Raw genomic sequence first — 22,314 nt, forward strand, 5'->3', positions numbered from 1 at the left:
CCCCATCAGGCTTACCGAATAGCTACTATCAATACTAATAATATCGGCTCCCACGTTAAACTTCAACTGCTTCGTGACACGCTAAGAGCAGCGGATATCGACTTTGCCCTGTTACAAGAACTGAGGACATCAACTTGGACCGGGTGTTATCGATACGAAACGTACGTCGCCCCTGCAGCTGTGGAACACACAGGCGCAGCCATCCTCCTCCGAGAAGGATTGCAGTTTCCGATATTGCGATAGGGGTGGACATAACAGCTGAAGAAATCAAAATCATAAATCTCTACGCCCCATCGGGCATTGATAAACGGAGGGATCGCTCCCAGTTCTACGGAGAAGATATCACGCCTTTATTCCTCGGCAAATACGATCATCTCATCGTAGGTTGAGATTTCAACTGTGTTCTCGAGCGTACAGACCAATACCCACATTTCACCACATGTCCGGAACTTCGCTTCCTCGTCCGCCGCCTTCGTCTCCTCGGCATTTGGCGAGTGGTACACGGCGACCGCCTGGGGTGTACACACATCACGAGCCACTCCGCCAGCCGACGTCATAGAATATACATGTCTGACGCTCTAAAATCAGTTCTCCTCGACGCGGAACGTTGGCCGTCTGCCTTTTCGGATCATGACATCTACATCTGTACCACGAACCTTCGTAGGCAATCTACATGGCGCAGTGCAGGACCTTGGAAACTCAACGTCACGCTACTGCGGGACCCTGAATGTCGACAACAGGTCACCGACACGTGGCACACCTGTGTTCAACGCATTATGCGTTACGAGACCACACTGTGCGCCAAACCGGCCATCCGACGCACCTTGACACACTATGGCAGAGCCAAAGCCAGGTGGAATCACTAAACAACTGATTTCTACTATAGCGCTCTACGTGAGCTCATGAATCATCCTCCATCCCAGGATCGTCTAAAAGAAGCTCAACACATCAAGGCAAAGATTTTAACCTTGACCAGATGCCGTCTAGAGAGAGCCATTGTACGAGCACGCAGCCAAGATAGGATTAACGGTGAAGAACCTATGCATCATATTGTCCAAAATGTTCGTCGACGCCGACAAGCTTTAATGACAACTTTAGATCTACCTGGTGGACGACGGCTGACTTCGCAAGCTACCATTGCGGATGCCTTCACATCGCACTATAGAATTTTCTATCAAGAAGACCTGTCGGTGCAGAGGCCATTGCTGAGGTTGCCCAGGAGACACTTGGTACTCTAAACGCAGCAGCTGCATCCCTCCTGACTTCTGAAGTGACCACCGACGCCGTCCAAGACGCTGTGGCCAAAGGATCTCTGAATCGATCTCCCGGCCTGGGTGGTTTACCTCTCGAATTTTACAGAACCTTCCAAGATTTGATGTTGCCACGATGGAGCGATATGTACTGGGAACTTTTGTCCGGCGTGGCGAACCCGCTACCAATGTTCATGGAAGGCTTACTCGTACCAGTCCCGAAACCTGCAGGAGGTACACGACTCGACAGTTATCGGCCGATCAATTCCGACTTAAAGATTTTCACACGCCTTCTAGCAGTGCGACTCAAACATGTCTTACGAGACATTGTTTCCCACGAACAAACATCCTTAGGCGGCGATCGTAATATACAGACAACCCTCAGTGAATATCGAGATGTGATCGCTGTGGCAACACACTCGTGACTGCCAGGCGCTTTAATCTCCATCGACTTCAAACAAGCGTTTGACAGTGTCAATAATGCATTCCTCAACGCAGTGATGGACCGAATGGCGATTCCCCCGACGTTCACGCAAGTGATTATGCGGCTCCTTCGTGGGGCAACGTCCTGACTTCTCGTAAACGCAGACTTACAGAACCTGTACGGATTGAACGCTCACTACGGCAGGGTTGCCCTTTGTCGACAGTGCTTTATGCCATTGCGATGGAACCACTTATTTGCGGATTACGGCGACGTTTGATAGGTATTCCACTCCGGGATCATATGTTCCGCTGCCGAGCTTACGCGGACGACTTGGTCCTCTTTTTTTTTTTTTTTTTTTTCAAGGATGGGGCCCCTCCACGCCCACACCAACGTGGTGACCAAACCAAAAGTTCTACTGTCACCTCCGTAAACATGTTAGTTTTTGAATCAGACGTCACAGGATGCGGGCTGTGATGTTATCGATGCGTCTGAGTAAGATTACTCATTAACATGGTCCATCAGGAGATAAAAGTGGTCGAAAACGATTGAAGGGTAGCGGTTGTAAGGGCAGAGGAAAAAAAGTGCCAAGGCCAGAGCCAAGGGAAAAAAACCTCTGCGACAGTAGGACGGGTAGTAAGGGCAGTAGCGGCTTGCTAGCTGCGACAGAGCATGAAGCAATAGGCAACATCCTACTTGTAGCGTGGGTATAGGCTGTGCTGCATGCTGAAAAGCTTCACAAAGAATAATTTGACAGGGAAGTGATGATGGATATACGCCTTGAACCTATAATCGTAAATTTACAATGAGATTGTTCAGAAATATATTCAAATAGAAGTGACTGTGGTATTGCGGTGTAGACTTTGGAATAAAGTAATAATATTTCTTCGTTTTGAGGAATTGCGGTTTAAAAAAATGTGTTTGTCAACATATCAGTTGCGTACATAATATTGAGAACGTCCTTGCCTTTTTGTTAGGACGTAGTAACCTTTGAATTATGTAGACGATAATGTTCAACATATTACCCAAGCGGAAGTTAAGCTTCTTTCACCATGTTGTATGCTCTAGTGACGCGCGAGATAGTAGCTCGATAGATTCGTCGAAAGTCCGATTTTTCCGCATGTAAACACCTGTCATTTTCAAGGCACGAACGGGATAACAGTAAGATGATGGTTAATTGTTTCCTTGTTGAATGGACTATAAATGTGGTTTCTCATTGCAATGTCGAACGACTTAGTTTACACTCATAATGCCTGTTAACAGCGAAAAACATGACAACTTACTAACCATTTTTACGAGAGAGTCGGCTGCTGTGGCCGAGCGGTTTGAGGCGCTTCAATGCGAAACCGCGCTGCTGCTACGGGCGCAGGTTCAAATCCTGCCTCAGGCATGGATGTGTATGATGTCCATGTTGTTATTGTTGTGGTCTTGAGTCCTGAGACTGCTTTGATGCAGCTCTCCATGCTACCCTACCCTGTGCAAGCTTCTTCATCTCCCAGTACTTACTGCAACCCACATCCTTCTGAATCTGCTTAGTGTATTCATCTCTTGGTCTCCCTCTACGATTTGTACCCTCCACGCTGCCCTCCAATACAAAATTGGTAATTTCTTGATGCCTCAGAACATGTCCTACCAATCGATCCCTTCTTCTAGTCAAGTTGTGCCACAAGCTCCTCTTCACCCCAATTCTATTCAATACCTCCTCATTAGTTATGTGATCTACCCATCTAATCTTCAGCATTCTTCTGTAGCACCACATTTCAAAAGCTTGTATTCTCTTCTTGTCAAAACTATTTATCGTCCATGTTTCACTTCCATACATGGCTACACTCCATACAAATACTTTCAGAAACGACTTCCTGACACTTAAATCTATATTCGATGTTAATAAACTTCTCTTCTTCAGAAACGCTTTGCATGCCATTGCCAGTCTACATTTTATATCTTCTCTACTTCGACCATCATCAGTTCATTTGCTCCCAAAATAGCAAAACTCCATTACTACTTTAAGTGTCTGATTTCCTAATCTAATTCCCTCAGCATCACCCGACTTAATTCGACTACATTCCATTATCCTCGTTTTGCTTTTGTTGATGTTCATCTTACAATGTTACAGATTGAATAACATCGGGGAGAGACTCCAACCCTGTCTCACTCCCTTCCCAACCACTGCTTCCCTTTCATGTCCCTCGAATCTTATAACTGCCATCTTGTTTCTGTACAAATTGTAAATAGCCTTTCGCTCCCTGTATTTTACCCCTGCCACCTTTAGAATTTGAAAGAGAGTATTCCAGTCAACATTGTCAAAAGCTTTCTCTAAGTCTACAAATGCTAGAAACGTAGGTTTGCCTTTCCTTAATCTTTCTTCTAAGATAAGTCGTAAGGTCAGTATTGCCTCACGTGTTCCAGTATTTCGACGGAATCCAAACTGATCTTCCCCGAGGTCGGCTTCTACCAGTTTTTCCATTCGTCTGTAAAGAATTCGTGTTAGTATTTTTGAAGCTATGACTTATTAAACTGATAGTTCGGTAATTTTCACATCTGTCAACACCTGCTTTCTTTGGGATTGGAATTATTATATTCTTCTTGAAGTCTTAGGGTACTTCACCTGTCTCATACACCTTGCTCACCAGATGGTAGAGTTTTGTCAGGACTGGCTCTCCCAAGGTCATCAGTAGTTCTAATGGAATTTTGTCTACTCCCGGGGCCTTGTTTCGACTCAGGTCTTTCAGTGCTCTGTCAAACTCTTCACGCAGTATCGTATCTCCCATTTCATCTTCATCTACATCCTCTCCCATTTCCATAATATTGTCGTCAAGTACATCGCCCTTGTATAGACCCTCTATATACTCCTTCCACCTTTCTGCTTTCCCCTCTTTGCTTAGAACTGGGTTTCCATCTGAGCTCTTGATATTCATACATGTGGTTCTCTTTTCTCCAAAGGTCTCTTTAATTTTCCTGTAGGCAGTATCAATCTTACCCCTAGTGAGATAAGCCTCTACATCCTCACATTTGTCCTCTAGCCATCCCTGCTTAGCCATTTTGCACTTCCTGTCAATCTCATTTTTGAGACGTCTGTATTCCTTTTTGCCTGCTTCATTTGCGGCATTTTTATATTTTCTCCTTTCATCAATTAAATTCAATATTTCTTCTGTTACCCAGGGATCTCTACTAGCCCTCGTCTTTTTACCTACTTGAGCCTTTGCTGCCTTCACTACTTCATCCCTCAGAGCTACCCATTCTTCTTCTACTGTACTTCTTTCCCCCATTCCTGTCAATTGTTCCCTTATGCTCTCCCTGAAACTCTTTACAACCTCTGGTTTAGTCAGTTTATCCAGGTCCCATCTCCTTAAATTCCCACCTTTTTGCAGTTTCTTCAGTTTTAATCTACAGTTCATAACCAATAGATTGTGGTCAGAGTCCACATCTGCCCCTGGAAATGTCTTACAATTTAAAACCTGGTTCCTAAATCTCTGTCTTATCATTATATAGATACCTTCTAGTATCTCCAGGATTCTTCCATGTATACAACCTTCTTTCATGATTCTTGAACCGAGTGTTAGCTATGATTAAGTTATGCTCTGTGCAAAATTCTACCTGGCGGCTTCCTCTTTCATTTCTTAGCCCCAATCCATATTCACCTACTATGTTTCCTTCTCTCCCTTTTCCTACTCTCGAATTCCAGTCACCCATGACTATTAAATTTTCATCTCCTTTCACTACCTGAATAATTGCTCTTATCTCATCATACATTTCATCAATTTCTTCATCATCTGCAGAGCTAGTTGGCATATAAACCTGTACTACTGTAGTAGGCGCGGGGTTCGTGTCTATCTTGGCCACAATAATGCGTTCACTGTGTTGTTTGTAGTAGCTTTCCCGTACTCCTATTTTTTTATTCATTATTAAACCTACTCCTGCATTACCCCTATTTGATTTTGTATTTATAACCCTGTATTCACCTGGCCAAAAGTTTTGTTCCTCCTGCCACCGAACTTCACTAATTCCTACTATATCTAACTTTACGCTATCCATTTCCCTTTTTAAATTTTCTAATCTACCTGCCCGGTTAAGGGATCTGACATTCCACGCTCCGATATGTAGAACGCCAGTTTTCTTTCTCCTGGTAACGACATCCTCTTGAGTAGTCCCCGCCCGGAGATCCGAATGGGGGACTATTTTACCTCCGTAATATTTTACCCAACAGGACGCCATCATCATTAACCATACAGTAAAGCTGCATGCCCTCGGGAAAAATAACGGCAGTAGTTTCCCCTTGTTTTCAGCCGTTCGCAGTACCAGCACAGCAAGGCCGTTTTGGTTGATGTTGCAAGGCCAGGTCAGTCAATCATCCAGTCTGTTGCCCCTGCAACTACTGAAAAGGCTGCTGCCCCTCTTCAGGAACCACACGTTTGTCTGGCCTCTCAACAGATACCCCTCCGTTGTGGTTGCACCTACGTTACGGCCATCTGTATTGCTGAGGCACGCAAGCCTCCCCACCAACGTCAAGGTCCATGGTTCATGTGGAAGGATGATGTCCATAGGTTGGTTAAGTTTAAGTAGTTCTAAGTCTAGAGTGCTGATGACCTCAGATGTTAAGTACCATAGTGTTCAGAGCCATTTTACGATAGTCTTTTCATTAGTCTTTTCTACCACTAATTCTTATTTATGCGCAGTGATTACACACCTTATACACATTTTAAAAATCCTATTGACTAGAATCAGTTATCAAGCAAATATAATGATTTCGGTTTGTGGTTGAAGTTAATTTTGTTGTTTGTTAAAATTTTACTTATAAAACTGCTGAAATCGCAATAAATGATAGTTATTGCAAGCAGTTTCAATTATCTTGTCGTTAGAAATTTGTCATTTTGAGAAAAATTGTACATTCACGTCTTCACAAAGCTATGTCAGCTGTTCTCGCCTCCCGACGTTACGCAGAGTAAATCTGTGGAGCAATGGACGCAAAGTCGTCAAGACGTGAATTAATATTTCTCTCATGCGAACTGTTCGAAATTGGTTTTAATATTTCCCTCATAGATTTGAACGTATAATAGGCAAAAGAAAATAGATCTGACTGTAGTCCGCAGCAACGCAGTTCGGTAATGTGGACTTACTTTGCCTGCTCTCTGCTGCCGCGCAAGCGCATTTCTCATCCCTTCACTGTGTCGCCTCTATGCGCAGAAGCGCCGCCTTACGTGACGCAAGCTAGCTAGCGACAATGTAGCCGAACTTATCATAAAAGCCAAAAAACCACGCGCAATAGCGGAAACGTTGTTAATGCTTGCATGTAGGGAAATGGTAAAAATAATTCTTGGTTCAGAAGCTGTTACTGAAATTTCAGAAATTATTGTCTCTGCAAACATAATAAGCCACCTTTATAGTGACATGTCTAGTGACATCGAAGTCTTTTCGAGGGAGAAAAAGAGGGGCACTCGTAAGTTATCACTTCAGAGGGACAACTCCATCATTATTTGCGATCACGCACAACTCCTATCCTAGATAAGGTATGCTGATGGTTCAAATGGGTCTGAGCACTATGGGACTTAACTTCTGAGGTCATCAGTCCCCTAGAACTTAGAACTACTTAAACCTAACTAACCTAAGGACATCACACACATCCATGCCTGAGGCAGGATTCGAACCTGCGACCGTAGCGGTCGCGCGGTTCCAGACTGTAGCGCGTAGAACCGCTCGGCCAATCCGGCCGGCAGGAATGCTGATGGCGATGTAATTGTAAGCATTGTTTTTTCAAAGAACTAACCAAACGAGAAAACGGAGAGCAATTATTTCGTGCGATTAATGCTAATGTAGTCAAGAACGAATTAATGTGGTAGGACTGCATTATTGTGTTTGCACAGATGGATCCGCTTCTATGACAGGCCGAATGCAAGGATTCGGCAGAGCACGCGAAGTAAATCCTAACTTATGAACAGACAATCGTCTCATTTACAGTGAAGCCACTGTTGCTAAGGCTTTGCCATCTCCACTGAAAACTGTTATGGATGATATAGTAAATCCCGTGAATTTCATCTAAGCGCGGCACCGAAATACGCAACTTTTTAACGTCTTGCGTCAAGAAATGGGATCAGTGCACACCACACTTCTGATACATACGAGGGAGTGCACAAAAAAATCGGAATAACAATTCCGAGGGCGGAACTTGTATAGTACGCATTTTTTTCCGCTCGGCGTAAACAGCGCAACTCATTGCAATTGTCTAAGGCGCTGCAGTCATGGGTCCCAGCGGAGGTTCGCGTCCTCCCTCGGGCATGGGTGTGTGTGTTTGTCCTTAGGATAATTTAGGTTAAGTAGTGTGTAAGCTTAGGGACTGACGACCTCAGCAGTTAAGTCCCATAAGATTTCACACACATTTGAACATTTCTCATTGCAAGCTCAGTGCCGGCTGTGTTGTCGACCTGGCTTGTTCTGTTCATCTGCAGTGATTGTTTTTGATAGCGCTGTTTCCTTCTTGTCTCATTTTTATTATAGCAAATTTAAATGAACAACGTGCAGCTGTGAAATTTTGTCTTCTACTCGGTAAAAATACTGCTGAAACTGTTTCAATGTTGAAAAGAGCCGGCCGGAGTGGCCTTGCGTTTCTAGGCGCTACAGTCTCGAACCGCGAGGCCGCTACGGTCGCAGGTACGAATCCTGCCTCGGGCATTGATGTGTGTGATGTCCTTAGGTTAGTTAGGTTTAAGTAGAATGAGACTTTCACTCTGCAGTGGAGTGTGCGCTGATATGGAACTTCCTGGCAGATTAAAACTGTGTGCCCGACCGAGACTCGAACTCGGGACCTTTGCCTTTCGCGGGCAAGTGCTCTGCCAACTGAGCTACCGAAGCACGACTCACGCTCGGTCCTCACAGCTTTACTTCTGCCAGTACCTCGTCTCCTACCTTCCAAACTTTACAGAAGCTCTCCTGCGAACCTTGCAGAACTAGCACTCCTGAAAGAAAGGATATTGCGGAGACATGGCTTAGCCACAGCCTGGGGGATGTTTCCAGAATGAGACTTTCACTCTGCAGCGGAGTGTGCGCTGATATGAAACTTCCTGGCAGATTAAAACTGTGTGCCCGACCGAGACTCGAACTCGGGACCTTTGCCATTCGCGGGCAAGTGCTCTACCAACTGAGCTACCGAAGCACGACTCACGCCCGGTCCTCACAGCTTTACTTCTGCCAGTACCTCGTCTCCTACCTTCCAAACTTTACAGAAGCTCTCCTGCGAACCTTGCAGAACTAGCACTCCCGAAAGAAAGGATATTGCGGAGACATGGCTTAGCCACAGCCTGGGGGATGTTTCCAGAATGAGACTTTCACTCTGCAGCGGAGTGTGCACTGATATGAAACTTCCTGGCATATTAAAACTGTGTGCCCGACCGAGACTCGAAGTCGGGACCTTTGCCTTTCGCGGGCAAGTGCTCTACAAACTGAGCTACCGAAGCACGACTCACGCCCAGTCCTCACAGCTTTACTTCAGCCAGTACCTCGTCTCCTACCTTCCAAACTTTACAGAAGCTCTCCTGCAAACCTTGCAGAACTAGCACTCCTGAAAGAAAGGATATTGCGGAGACATGGCTTAGCCACAGCCTGGGGGATGTTTCCAGAATGAGACTTTCACTCTGCAGCGGAGTGTGCGCTGATATGAAACTTCCTGACAGATTAAAACTGTGTGCCCGACCGAAACTCGAACTCGGGACCTTTGCCGTGCGCGGGCAAGTGCTCTACCAACTGAGCTACCGAAGCACGACTCACGCCCGGTCCTCACAGCTTTACTTCTGCCAGTACCTGGTCTCCTACCTTCCAAACTTTACAGAAGCTCTCCTGCGAACCTTGCAGAACTAGCACTCCTGAAAGAAAGGATATTGCGGAGACGTGGCTTAGCCACAGCCTGGGGGATGTTTCCAGAATGAGACTTTCACTCTGCAGCGGAGTGTGCGCTGATATGATACTTCGTGGCAGATTAAAACTGTGTGCCCGACCGAGACTCGAACTCGGGACCTTTGCCTTTCACGAACAATTGCTCTACCAACTGAGCTACCGAAGCACGACTCACGCCCGGTCCTCACAGCTTTACTTCTGCCAGTACCTCGTCTCCTACCTTCCAAACTTTACAGAAGCTCTCCTGCGAACCTTGCAGAACTAGCACTCCTGAAAGAAGGGATATTGCGGAGACGTGGCTTAGCCACAGACTGGGGGATGTTTCCAGAATGAGACTTTCACTCTGTAGCGGAGTGTGCGCTGATATGAAACTTCCTGGCAGATTAAAACTGTGTGCCCGACCGAGACTCGAACTCGGGACCTTTGCCTTTCATGGGCAATTGCTCTACCAACTGAGCTACCGAAGCACGACTCACGCCCGGTCCTCACAGCTTTACTTCTGCCAGTACCTCGTCTCCTACCTTCCAAACTTTACAGAAGCTCTCCTGCGAATCTTGCAGAACTAGCACTCCTGAAAGAAAGGATATTGCGGAGACATGGCTTAGCCACAGCCTGGGGGATGTTTCCAGAATGAGACTTTCACTCTGCAGCGGAGTGTGCGCTGATATGAAACTTCCTGGCAGATTAAAACGGTGTGCCCGACCGAGACTCGAAGTCGGGATCTTTGCCATTCGCGGGCAAGTGCTCTAACAACTGAGCTACCGAAGCACGACTCACGCCCGGTCCTCACAGCTTTACTTCAGCCAGTACCTCGTCTCCTACCTTCCAAACTTTACAGAAGCTCTCCTGCAAACCTTGCAGAACTAGCACACCTGAAAGAAAGGATATTGCGGAGACATGGCTTAGCCACAGCCTGGGGGATGTTTCCAGAATGAGACTTTCACTCTGCAGCAGAGTGTGCGCTGATATGAAACTTCCTGGCAGATTAAAACTGTGTGCCCGACCGAGACTCGAAGTCGGGACCTTTGCCTATCGCGGGCAAGTGCTCTACCAACTGAGCTACCGAAGCACGACTCACGCCCGGTCCTCACAGCTTTACTTCTGCCAGTACCTCGTCTCCTACCTTCCAAACTTTACAGAAGCTCTCCTGCGAACCTTGCAGAACTAGCACTCCTGAAAGAAAGGATATTGCGGAGACATGGCTTAGCCACAGCCTGGGGGATGTTTCCAGAATGAGACTTTCACTCTGCAGCGGAGTGTGCGCTGATATGAAACTTCCTGGCAGATTAAAACTGTGTGCCCGACCGAGACTCGAACTCGGGACCTTTGCCTTTCACCTGCAATTGCCCTACCAACTGAGCTACCGAAGCACGACTCACGCCCGGTCCTCACAGCTTTACTTCTGCCAGTACCTCGTCTCCTACCTTCCAAACTTTACAGAAGCTCTCCTGCGAACCTTGCAGAACTAGCACTCCTGAAAGAAAGGATATTGCGGAGACGTGGCTTAGCCACAGCCTGGGGGATGTTTCCAGAATGAGACTTTCACTCTGCAGCGGAGTGTGCGCTGATATGAAACAACCTGGCAGATTAAAACTGTGTGCCCGACCGAGACTCGAACTCGGGACCTTTGCCTTCGCGGGCAAATGCTCTACCAACTGAGCTACCGAAGCACGACTCACGCCCGGTCCTCACAGCTTTACCTCTGCCAGTACCTCGTCTCCTACCTTCCAAACTTTACAGAAGCTCTCCTGCGAACCTTGCAGAACTAGCACTCCTGAAAGAAAGGATATTGCGGAGACGTGGCTTAGCCACAGCCTGGGGGATGTTTCCAGAATGAGACTTTCACTTTGCAGCGGAGTGTGCGCTGATATAAAACTTCCTGGCAGATTAAAACTGTGTGCCCGACCGAGACTCGAACTCGGGACCTTTGCCTTTCACGAGCAATTGCTCTACCAACTGAGCTACCGAAGCACGACTCACGCCCGGTCCTCACAGCTTTACTTCTGCCAGTACCTTGTCTCCTACCTTCCAAACTATACAGAAGCTCTCCTGCGAACCTTGCAGAACTAGCACTCCTGAAAGAAAGGATATTGCGGAGACATGGCTTAGCCACAGCCTGGGGGATGTTTCCAGAATGAGACTTTCACTCTGCAGCGGAGTGTGCGCTGATATGAAACTTCCTGGCAGATTAAAACTGTGTGCCCGACCGAGACTCGAACTCGGGACCTTTGCCTTTCGCGGGCAAGTGCTCTACCAACTGAGCTACCGAAGCACGACTCACGGCCGGTCCTCACAGCTTTACTTCAGCCAGTACCTCGTCTCCTACCTTCCAAACTTTACAGAAGCTCTCCTGCAAACCTTGCAGAACTAGCACTCCTGAAAGAAAGGATATTGCGGAGACATGGCTTAGCCACAGCCTGGGGGATGTTTCCAGAATGAGACTTTCACTCTGCAGCGGAGTGTGCGCTGATATGAAACTTCCTGGCAGATTAAAACTGTGTGCCCGACCGAGACTCGAACTCGGGACCTTTGCCTTTCGCGGGCAAGTGCTCTACCAACTGAGCTACCGAAGCACGACTCACGCCTGGTCCTCACAGCTTTACTTCTGCCAGTACCTCGTCTCCTACCTTCCAAACTTTACAGAAGCTCTCCTGCGAACCTTGCAGAACTAGCACTCCTGAAAGAAAGGATATTGCGGAGACATGGCTTAGCCACTGCCTGGGGGATGTTTCCAGAGGCAAAGGTCCCGAGTTCGAGTCTCGGTCGGGCACACAGTTTTAATCTGCCAGGAAGTTTCATTTAGGTTTAAGTAGTTGTAATTTCTAGGGGACTGATGACCTCAGATGTTGAGTCCCATAGTGCTCAGAGCCATTTGAACCATTTGTTGAAAAGAACTTGTCAAGATGATGCTATGGGAAAAACTCAACTGCACCAGTGGTTTACACGGTGTAAAAATGGCGACATGTCGATTGATGACAAATCTTTTTCTGGGCGGTCATCAACTGCCTGAATCGACGAAAGTATTGAAAAACCGCTAGAGCTTGCACTCACAGACCATTGAAGAGAACTTGAAAGGTCTCTGTTGGATTCCTTTCATGTTTAATTTCTTAAATCTGTTGCCATTTATGGAATAAATTCCTCTTCTAAATGTACTGTGGCGTTTCTGACTATCTGGGAGGAGACTGAGCAGTGGAACGTGTTACTTTTACACATAAACAAGAACGATCTGTCACACTACTACACTTTAAAGCACAGTTTATATGTAATTCTTATATGTAATTCATGTCACACAGTCTCATACGGAACATACATCCGCTTTCTTTTATATACTGTATATGATAAGATACTGTCATCCCCCTTCCCTGTTGTGTGAGAGGATGAATGAGCATATGTATTTCTAGTTGCATGCTTGAGGGTAGCAGACAAGGCTGTCTGCTAGAGAACAGTAGGACCAACGTCGGAACAGGTAGCTACGCTTCCTAAAAGCAAAGAGGTTTCTATTCTTAGTATGGTCCTGTCCGTCCGTTGTCATGTTGGTATAGGAAGCTGCCCCTCTGGCCACTTCCGTTGGTCTTTGTGAGCCACCCCTCAGGAAGCACGCTCGGAAGTAAGGCAGTTGCAGTGTGGCCGTGGCGAGCGTCTGAAGTGGTAAGATCTCCGGCTAAGCGCGTGTCTGTTAAGTCCGTAGGACAATGGATTTCTTAAGTTCAGCCTAACTGAAAATTTAATCACCTTGATTTCAGGTTTAGCTGTAAAATATCTAATGCTATCTTAAAGTGCAGCGGAGTGTAATTCTCGTGTTAAATTCAGATTATTTTGCGGTAGTTGCTTTGTTACTACTTTGTGAGTAAAGTGGAACCACGTGTTGATCAGTAACTCTAACTAAGTTCATCAATCTTAAATGCGAATGTTTGTGTGATTATAGCGTCTCGTCTTGACTATATTTTCAATATAGCAACTTTTCTTTATGTTCAGCTCACGTGGGGTGTACTTTGCGAGACCACTACCACGTGCTTATATAACTGTTTGACCCATCAGGTTAATAGTAAGACGTTAGTAACCAGTTCAAGGTTTTTCTTTTGTCAATTGCTTTTCGATCTAATGTATTTTAATTATCAAAATTATTGTGGAGTTGTACGCTTTGTGTAAACAAAGTTGACCACGTGAAGCATGTGGTGTAATTATCAAAGTAGCCCTCAGCTATTCTTTTTGCGAAGACTTCACAAAGAGTTAATATGAATTTAGTATACCAGTGTGTGGTAATTACATGATGGACAGGATTGTGGTATGAACGTAATTTCTTTGGGTAAAAACTGAATCTGTTAGTTGTGGTTAATTTCTTCTTGCTTATGTTTCAATGTTCTTCGTGTGTTATTTTATGAATGGAGTGTTGTATGCAGTTTCCCAAATCTTGGCTCCATATTTTATGTGTTCCGTAAGATTACAATCTCACATTCTTTTCAATCGTAAATAAGGCACCAGCTCAGTTATAACTCACGTATAATATGCTGAAATTTCAATGAACAATCTTAAAATAAATTTCCAAGTATAAACTGATTTCTTTCTTTTTATTTAAATTCTCCTTTATATATATATATTTTACCGGTTTTGTATGACTATTAAAAGATTATCATTAATGTTAGTCTGCTAAATATCTGATGAAACAGTTGCCCAGTAATCCACGGTTAACGTCCCCAGACAGATCACGGCTTTTAACCCACTTTCATTGTCAATTAGTTCCGATTTCAGCATACCAAAATTAAAGTAACAATATTACAATTCCAGCATACAAAATTAAAGTAGCAATATTACAAACTGATCGACTGTAAGAGATTGGTGGGTTATCTTGGAGCTTGGTTTTGCGGAAAGGACCCAATTTGTGGCAGACAGAAGATTGGTTTTTTCCACCGTTACAACGCAGCTGCACACACTGCCATCTCTGTTAGACAGTCTTTGACGACTAGAAACGGCATGGTTCCGCAGAAGCCACCCCACCACTTCCCCCCTCCCCGCGCACCCTACTTAACTGACCTCCGTGCCATTTTTTCTTATTTCCCTGCATGAAAAGAGACATGTAAGCATTGTTGCAATGGAGATTATTTTGAAATGGATAAGATTGTTTTGTAAACAATTTGAAAATATATAGTTTTTAAAAAATATGTCTGGTTTTTTTCTGGATACCTCTCGTACAAAAGTACGAGCTTGAGGTAAGGTAGTAATTCAAATGTTTGAACTTGGATATGAGGTACCTGCATTTTTGACTGTCGAGGGACATGAGCATGCGGATTTATTTCTGGATGATGAATAGGCATATTCAACCTCCTATTTATGTGAACTGGGCTTCTCGACGTGGAATGAAGTTAAAACATCAAACAGGGGGAGAATCAAATTCATCGGTCAAGAAATGAGGCTTGCTTTGTCAATGATTCCGCGACAAATCAGCCGTCTTTGTGTAGCTAAGCAGGCTCAAATATCAAATTGAAGCTATGGGTAGAGTTGTCTGAAGTCCGTTTTAGAAATATCTGGTGTCTTGGCCTAGAAAATATTTGAGAAAAACAACGAAAATGTAGCTGTTAATATTGTGATATTTAGTGACCTGAGCATGTAATAGGAAGAAAAAAAGAAGATTGTAATTTAGTTCCAACGACTGTCAAGAAATATAATCGTGAGAAGCATGTGAGTCTATTAACACTGCCAGTCGAAAGCACAGAATTTCATACAATCATTGTTAAACAGAAGAATTTTTTCAGGCTATCACATAATGGCACTAATCGTTCTCATTCTTAAATCCTAGCGTGTGTGACCTGTTAGTGCTATTTTCAGTCCAAAGCCAGCTGGTTTTACGTATAGTTGATTGTTCGTAATTCAAACAAGTCAACAGTGTCATGCCCAGAACAGAGAAACTGTAGATAAAATTTGAGAAGTATAGTGAGTGATTAAAGCTGCATTTGTCATATATGCTGATACTGAATGTTTGTTGCGTACTTACTGTAACGAATATCAGAGTTTCAGCTGCATGGAGATGCTGACTGTGTGGAAAGATTTAACAAAGAGCTGTGTCTGAGTGCTGAATGCATAAAAAACTACTTGTTGCAAAACAAGCAGATGATTATTGACCTTGATAAGGAAGGAACATTTTGAACAGCAGAAATTTGCCACATCTGCATGGAACACTTCAAGGAAACTGATCTCAAACACTGGGGTCATTGTCATTTTACTGACAGATTTCAAGGAGCTGCATATACCACTTGTAATTTAAACTATCGACCTAATTTCACAGTGCCAGCAGTGTACTGTATTCTGATAAACTATAATGCTTGTTTCATAATAATAAACCTATGGGAACAAATGGAAGAAACTGAGCATAACTATATGGTGAAAATAAATCCAGTCTGTGATTGTGACAAACCTGGAAAAATATAAAACATTTATTGCAACTGTCACAGTGGGACACGACAACGACGCAAAAGTTTGAACCCTTCAACTCCCTGGTATACTCAGCAGAAAAATGTGTCTTCTTATTTCAAACCTGATCAGTTGAAAATAATACGTAAGTATTTCCCTGAAGTGGGCAGTTTAATTTGTTTCATTAGAAAGAATTGTCTGTATGTGACGAACCTGTTTCATTGGATGAACAGTAGTCACCAATTGTAGCATTCTAGATCTTGCTGACTAATAAAATAACTATCAAAGAGCTTGAATATCACAGAGTACGCAGTGTGTGGCGTTTATTAAAATGCTAGACGTTTGTGGATTATTCTGATTTACATTTGAAAACTGAAGCCTTGCTATTTGCTGAAATCCTTGAAAATTTCCGCGCAATCTGTCGCAAAATATACGAACTAGATCCAGTTCATTGGGTGACTTCACATGATTTAGTGTATGGTGCTTTGCTCAAAACCACAAATTTTAAATTGAAACTTATTCTTGTATTGTATACCTCAGTCTTAATAGTCTCTTCGACTGAACCAAGAAGCAATGCCTACCACTCTCTAATTTTAGATGGCTGTCTATCGACAGTTTTGATGGATAAATGAACCAAATGATTCAGGCATAGACTATATCTTAGAAGATCTTGAATGTCCACAAGACAGCCATGAACTTCACTTCAAACTACCATTATTCCCAGAGAAAATGGTACCACCAGCAACATCAACAAGATGGGAGCTCCAAAGCAGCTCATTACCATATTATACGATTAAAAATAATGTTATTCACCACAGAAATTTAAAGTAGTTGTTAAACAATATTCACATTCTAATAAAAAATCACCAGATATGTTTCTGTCAAGCTTGCTGGAAGTAACTGTATATAGATATTAATGTTGTAAAACGTATGAATGCAAAGAATTAATTTGATAAGAGTTTTTTTTAAATATGAATAACAGTGATTTTGGCAAAGCTACACAGAATGTATGAACAGTAAGTGATATGAAGCTAGTAGCAATTTGGAAAGGCAGATATTAAGTTTCTCCTCTGCAAGACCACATTTAAAGTGCAATGCTGTATTTAAGGAGAATCTGATTGCTCTTCTATTAAGTAAACTCATCATATTTTTGATGAAAAAGTTGTATAAACTGATATTTGAGATATTTCCAAGACGCGTCTTGCAGATTTCCATTATAGGTATATGTTGAAGAAATTTGCTACAAAAAAGGTTTAAAATACATTGATAGCTTTACATATAGCATAACTTCCTTAAATACTTATGATGATATGGAAAGCATGTGCATAGATACTTTGGCACTTTAGGTTATTTTGATAATTTTATAGCATCCCATCCATCAGTAAAAAGAAAATAGGTTTAACGAAGGTGAACTATTCGTAGCAGTTGAGAGCAAAAATATGCACGCTTGAAACTGAATCGCAGTGCATAATGCAATAGAGGAACGTCTAAAATGTCCATCAGTAAGGAACTAAGTATGGACAATTACCAAAATTTTGCATTAAGTGATAAATGTTAATAAATGTTGATAAATGAGCTGTCCAGTATGTAATTCAATTCTAGTTACATATTGTTTCCACTATAAAGCAATGTAAATTGGCACTGCCGGCAAAAGACGATAAACGTTCCTTACTTGATGATTAAGTGAGCATTGTTGCATGGGGTCATTTTCGAACAGTCAGGGATAATGAGTGATGGTCTGTGCAATATGGGGCAATTTCAAACTGATTTACTGGTAACCTACTAGTTGTAATCGTAAATTTCTGAAATTATAACCTATTTGATGTAGACACAGCACTGAAATCTTGTATGTTAGAGATGTATTATAATAATGAAACTGAGTTTCACGGATTATAGATGCATTACAAAAATAAAACTTAAGACTTCCACAATGTATTAGGACCCCCATATCTCAAGTGTTTTAATTCTGATCTGCACCTATCACCCTGCCCGGCAGATGGAATATACCATATACGTCACACATGTAACATTTGACTGGATTATAAAATCATATATCTTTCAGAGAGTGCATGTTCAAGGTGTTGGCTGCGAGCAGACAAGCAAAGTCTATGCATTGTAGACAATCATGTGCAGACATTATGCAACTGCAATCTTCACTGGACATGAGTGATATCATGCCCACCTCCCCTCCCCCCCCCCCTTTCTGTGACCATCCTTGATGTAGGAAACTCTCTCTGATTGTTTCATTCTTTATGGCAGTAAAGCACTGGGCTATGGAGGAGAGATCTAAATGTATGTGTGTTGTCATGAAAGCTCTCTGATTGGGCTATTTTCAGAAAAGGGGTATGGCTGAGAAGAGGGGAGAGGAGGGAAGGTGTAGAGAAAAAATGGTGGGGGAATGGGTGAGGAGAGGGGAGAGGAGGAGGGGAACAGCATATCTTACGAGATGGGGGGGGGAGGTGATATCATGTTTTGCCCTGCAGCTGCGTGTAAGCAACCAAAACGTCGTAGGTCGAATTCTACCCAGAATGTCTGTAGGCCTCCTACTATCCTACTGTCGAGTTTTCAACTTCAAAAAGGAATAACGGCCTATCTCTTGAGATTGTTGTTCCATGTTAAAACTGCAACCCACAATGGACGTAGAAACGTTGCAATGATGCATCTGAAAACTGTAGTGAAGAGGACTGGACGAGTTATTAACCAGATAGCGATCCATGATACTTGCTGTTGGTTAGGAATGTCGGACTCCTGCTCTTCAAGACATTGTTTGGCTCTAGCGATCTTTTTGTTGACAGTTTTAAAACTCGCCACACATGCCATGCTGTCAGTCCCAAATCTTCAACGGTTTATCACCAACTGCATTTTGAAGTGCCTTACCAGATAAATTTCTGGTGTGAATTTTTGAAGGCTCATTGAATATCAGTTATTATTTCTGCAGTTTTAAACTGCTGGTAGTGTCAAAATCGACGACTATACCACAGAATCTATTCATCGCTTTTCAGATACATTAATAAGAGACGGAAGTGACCACCCGAGGTATAGAAAACAGAATAACACTGTCGCAGAAGCAACGAAAAAAGCTTGTAAAAGGAACGGAGAACGCCATGATTGGCGAAGTTTTACGGAAGCTCGAAATTTAGCACGAACTTCGGCATGAAACGCTTTTAATAGATTCCACAACGAAACTGTGTCCCAAAATCAGGCAGGAAATCAGAAGAGATTTTGGTCGTATGTGAAGTACACCAATGATAAGGCGTAATAAATACGTCCACTGGGTGATAGGGACGATAATGTTACAATGGCATTGCCACTAAAGAGGAGTTACTAAATATGGTTTTCCGAAATTCCTTCACCAAAGAACGCAAATAAATATTCCAGAATTCGAATCAAGAATATCTGTCAATCTGAGTAACTTAGAAGCGAATATCTTCTTTGTAGCGAAGCAGCATTAATAATTTAATAAAGACAAATCTTCCGGTCTAGGTAGTATAACAGTTAGTGGGTGTTCTTCAACGTAGTCCACATATTAAGGAAAACCGTACTTCTCCCTCCATCCATTGATTCGCAGGTGGGAAGGGTAACTGCGACAGGCCTCCCGGCTTCCTCTTTTTGCGATCAGAATTTTTTATTATGTTAATTAAGCTAGGATCCCACCCCTCTTCCCACTGCGACTTCGTATGATTTTACTTTGATTCATGTTATGAGCTGTGTGGCGTACCGATAAGAATACTAACACCTTCTTTGACTAATTTCGTTCTTTATTCCTACTTATTCGATATATCACAACCTCCTTTCACATTCCTATCCTAGCACCTTCGTCGCCTATATTGGCATCATCAGCGGCCATCTCAGCAAACGCAGCTGCGCGAGTGCCTTGCGGGGCTCAGGGCCGTAAAACGCGCAATAAAAGATGGGACGGCTGCTTAGCATTGTGCCTGCAGTCAGTCGACCAGAACTCTCTTACTTTTTTACGGAGTCAAACACTTCACCTCTGCTCCTGTTATCTTTCGACATGCAACTTCCTACGTACGGAACATCCGCTTCTCACTCTCAGCAATAACGCTATGCTCAACTGGGAAGACAGCAACGCTGAAGTACCAATCTTGACCTCACAGACTCAGTCAAGCCCAAGTTATACACGAAGAACCAAAACTACTGATAGCTTCTTCTGGCTTTGATATTATTGTTAATGCTAAGAAAAAGATTAACACACGTACGAACAGCTCCAGCAGTAAGCCACACCAGAATTGTAAGCATCCAAGTGAAAGAACATAATTACAGCTATGGTAAGGCTAACGTTCACTTGCTTTTCATTGGATTGAGGATGCAGCTCTCGGTGCAACGACGTCAGGCTGTGTCCTACTTGCTCCTATCTCGTGCCCAAACAAAGTTCTACAAGAAAGTATTCAAGTTTGGTGTTAGGAGTGTTTAAGGCTTCAGTGAAATATGAGGGTTGGAACTTTAATAGTGACAACTATTTATTTACAGCTCGTACAAAATAGATACGTGCTTCAAAGTGTTACTGACCTTCAAAGTAGTCACCAGCATTGTGTACAATCTGTTGCCAGCGATGTGGAAGTCGTAGGATGCTCTTAGCAGTGCCAGTTGTGTTGACAGTTCCAGAGGCGCGGTCTATTGTCCGACTAATTTGTAGCAGCTCTGAAGCGAATGCCGTAAAGTGTTTCCTTCAGTTTCGAAATCGAGTTGAACTCACGAGGGCCTAACTCATGGGAGTGCAGTAGGTGGTATAGCACTTAGCAGCCCCATCAGTCAAACAAATCAGTAACAAACGTCCTGGCAGATTAAAACTGTGTGCCAGACCGAGACTCGAACTCGGGACCTTTGCTTTTCACGGGCAAGTGCTCTACAAACTGAGCTACTCAAGCACGACTCACGCCCCGTCCTCACAGCTTTTATACCGCCAGTACCTCGTCTCCTACCTTCCAAACTTTACAGAAGCTCTCCTGCGAACTTTGCAGAACTAGCACTCCTGGAAGAAAGAATATTGCGGAGACATGGCTTAGCCACAGCCTGGGGCTTGTTTCTAGAATGAAATTTTCACTCGACAGCGGAGTGTGGGCTGATATGAAACTTCCTGACAGATTAAAACTGTGTGCCGGACCGAGACTCGAACTCGGGAACTTTGCCTTTCGCGGGCAAGTGCTCTACCAAGTGAAGTTTGGAAGGTGGGAGACGAGGTACTGACAGAAGTAAAGCTGTGAGGACGGTGCGTGAGTCGTGCTTGGGTAGCTTAATTGGTAGAGCACTTGCCCGCGAAAGGCAAAGGTCCCGAGTTCGAGTCTCGGTCCGGCACACAGTTTTAATCTGCCAGAAAGTTTCATATCAGCGCACACTCCGCTGTAGAGTGAAAATTTCATTCTATAAACCGGTAACAGCTTGCACTGCACGTGCTTGAGCATTGTCCTGCAAAATAGTGGTCAGGGTAAATTGACTGCGGAAATAGCAGGAAAGTTAAAGGGGGGAGGCACTGTCATGAGTGGTAAAATACCAGTGGTTATAGGGTTCAGAAAAGACCCTTTTATAGGGTAGGGAGGACAGAAAGAAAGCAAATTTTAAGAGAGGTCAGAACTGAGACAAACCTTCAATTTGAGAAAGAAATCAAAAAAACATAATTCTAGCTTATTACATCAGCATAAACAGCCATTGGTTAAGAATTTTCAACAGTCCGCAGATGTTTTAACTCCACCCAATTTTAACTCAGTCAATGTGAAATGTCAGCTATCTTTATTGCATCAAAATATTCGAGGACTGAGAAATAAAATTAATGAAATAACTATCTGCATAGATGAATTAGAGTCTTCAAACCCAGTTGACATAATCTGCCTCTCTGAACATCATGTGACCACTGGTATAGAACTTTTAAGTGTTACAGGGTTTAGGTTAGCATCTCACTTTTGTAGATCAGAGTTGGAGAAAGGAGGAGTTGCCACATTCATCAGGAACTGTCATAAATTTAAGAACATAGACATTCATAAATTTTGCCTAGAGCAGCATATGGAAGCATGTGCAACAGAATTAGAATTTCACAAAAAATCCTTCATAATATTAAGTGTATATCGAGCACCTACAGGTAACTTTAATCTGTTTGTAAACCACCTTGAAGCTGTACTGGCCCATTTAATAACCAAAAACAAATAAATAGTGGTTGCTAGTAATTTCAATGTAGATTTCCTTAAAGACTCTCCCAATAAGAACTTATTTGAGTTAGTAACACTATCATTCAACTTAATTCCCACTGTAAAGTTCCCCACTAGGATAGCCACTTGCTCACAAACAGCCATTGATAATATCTTTATAGAAAAGGCCAATGAACAAAATTATATTACAAAACCA

The 22,314-nt window shown here is 43.4% G+C and overlaps 2 non-coding genes across 2 annotated transcripts; both read right to left on the reverse strand.

Moving 5' to 3' along the window:
• Positions 1-9,948: 9,948 nt before the first annotated feature.
• On the reverse strand, positions 9,949-10,023 carry Trnas-uga (transfer RNA serine (anticodon UGA)). The gene has a single exon. It is a non-coding gene; the product is annotated as a tRNA-Ser (tRNA).
• Positions 10,024-11,152: 1,129 nt separating this feature from the next.
• Trnar-gcg (transfer RNA arginine (anticodon GCG)) lies at positions 11,153-11,226 on the reverse strand. Its single transcript has one exon. It is a non-coding gene; the product is annotated as a tRNA-Arg (tRNA).
• Between the last annotated feature and the right edge of the window lie 11,088 nt (positions 11,227-22,314).

Source organism: Schistocerca cancellata, chromosome 3 (genome assembly GCF_023864275.1).
Source record: "Schistocerca cancellata isolate TAMUIC-IGC-003103 chromosome 3, iqSchCanc2.1, whole genome shotgun sequence".
Taxonomy (NCBI): Eukaryota; Metazoa; Arthropoda; class Insecta; order Orthoptera; family Acrididae; genus Schistocerca; species Schistocerca cancellata.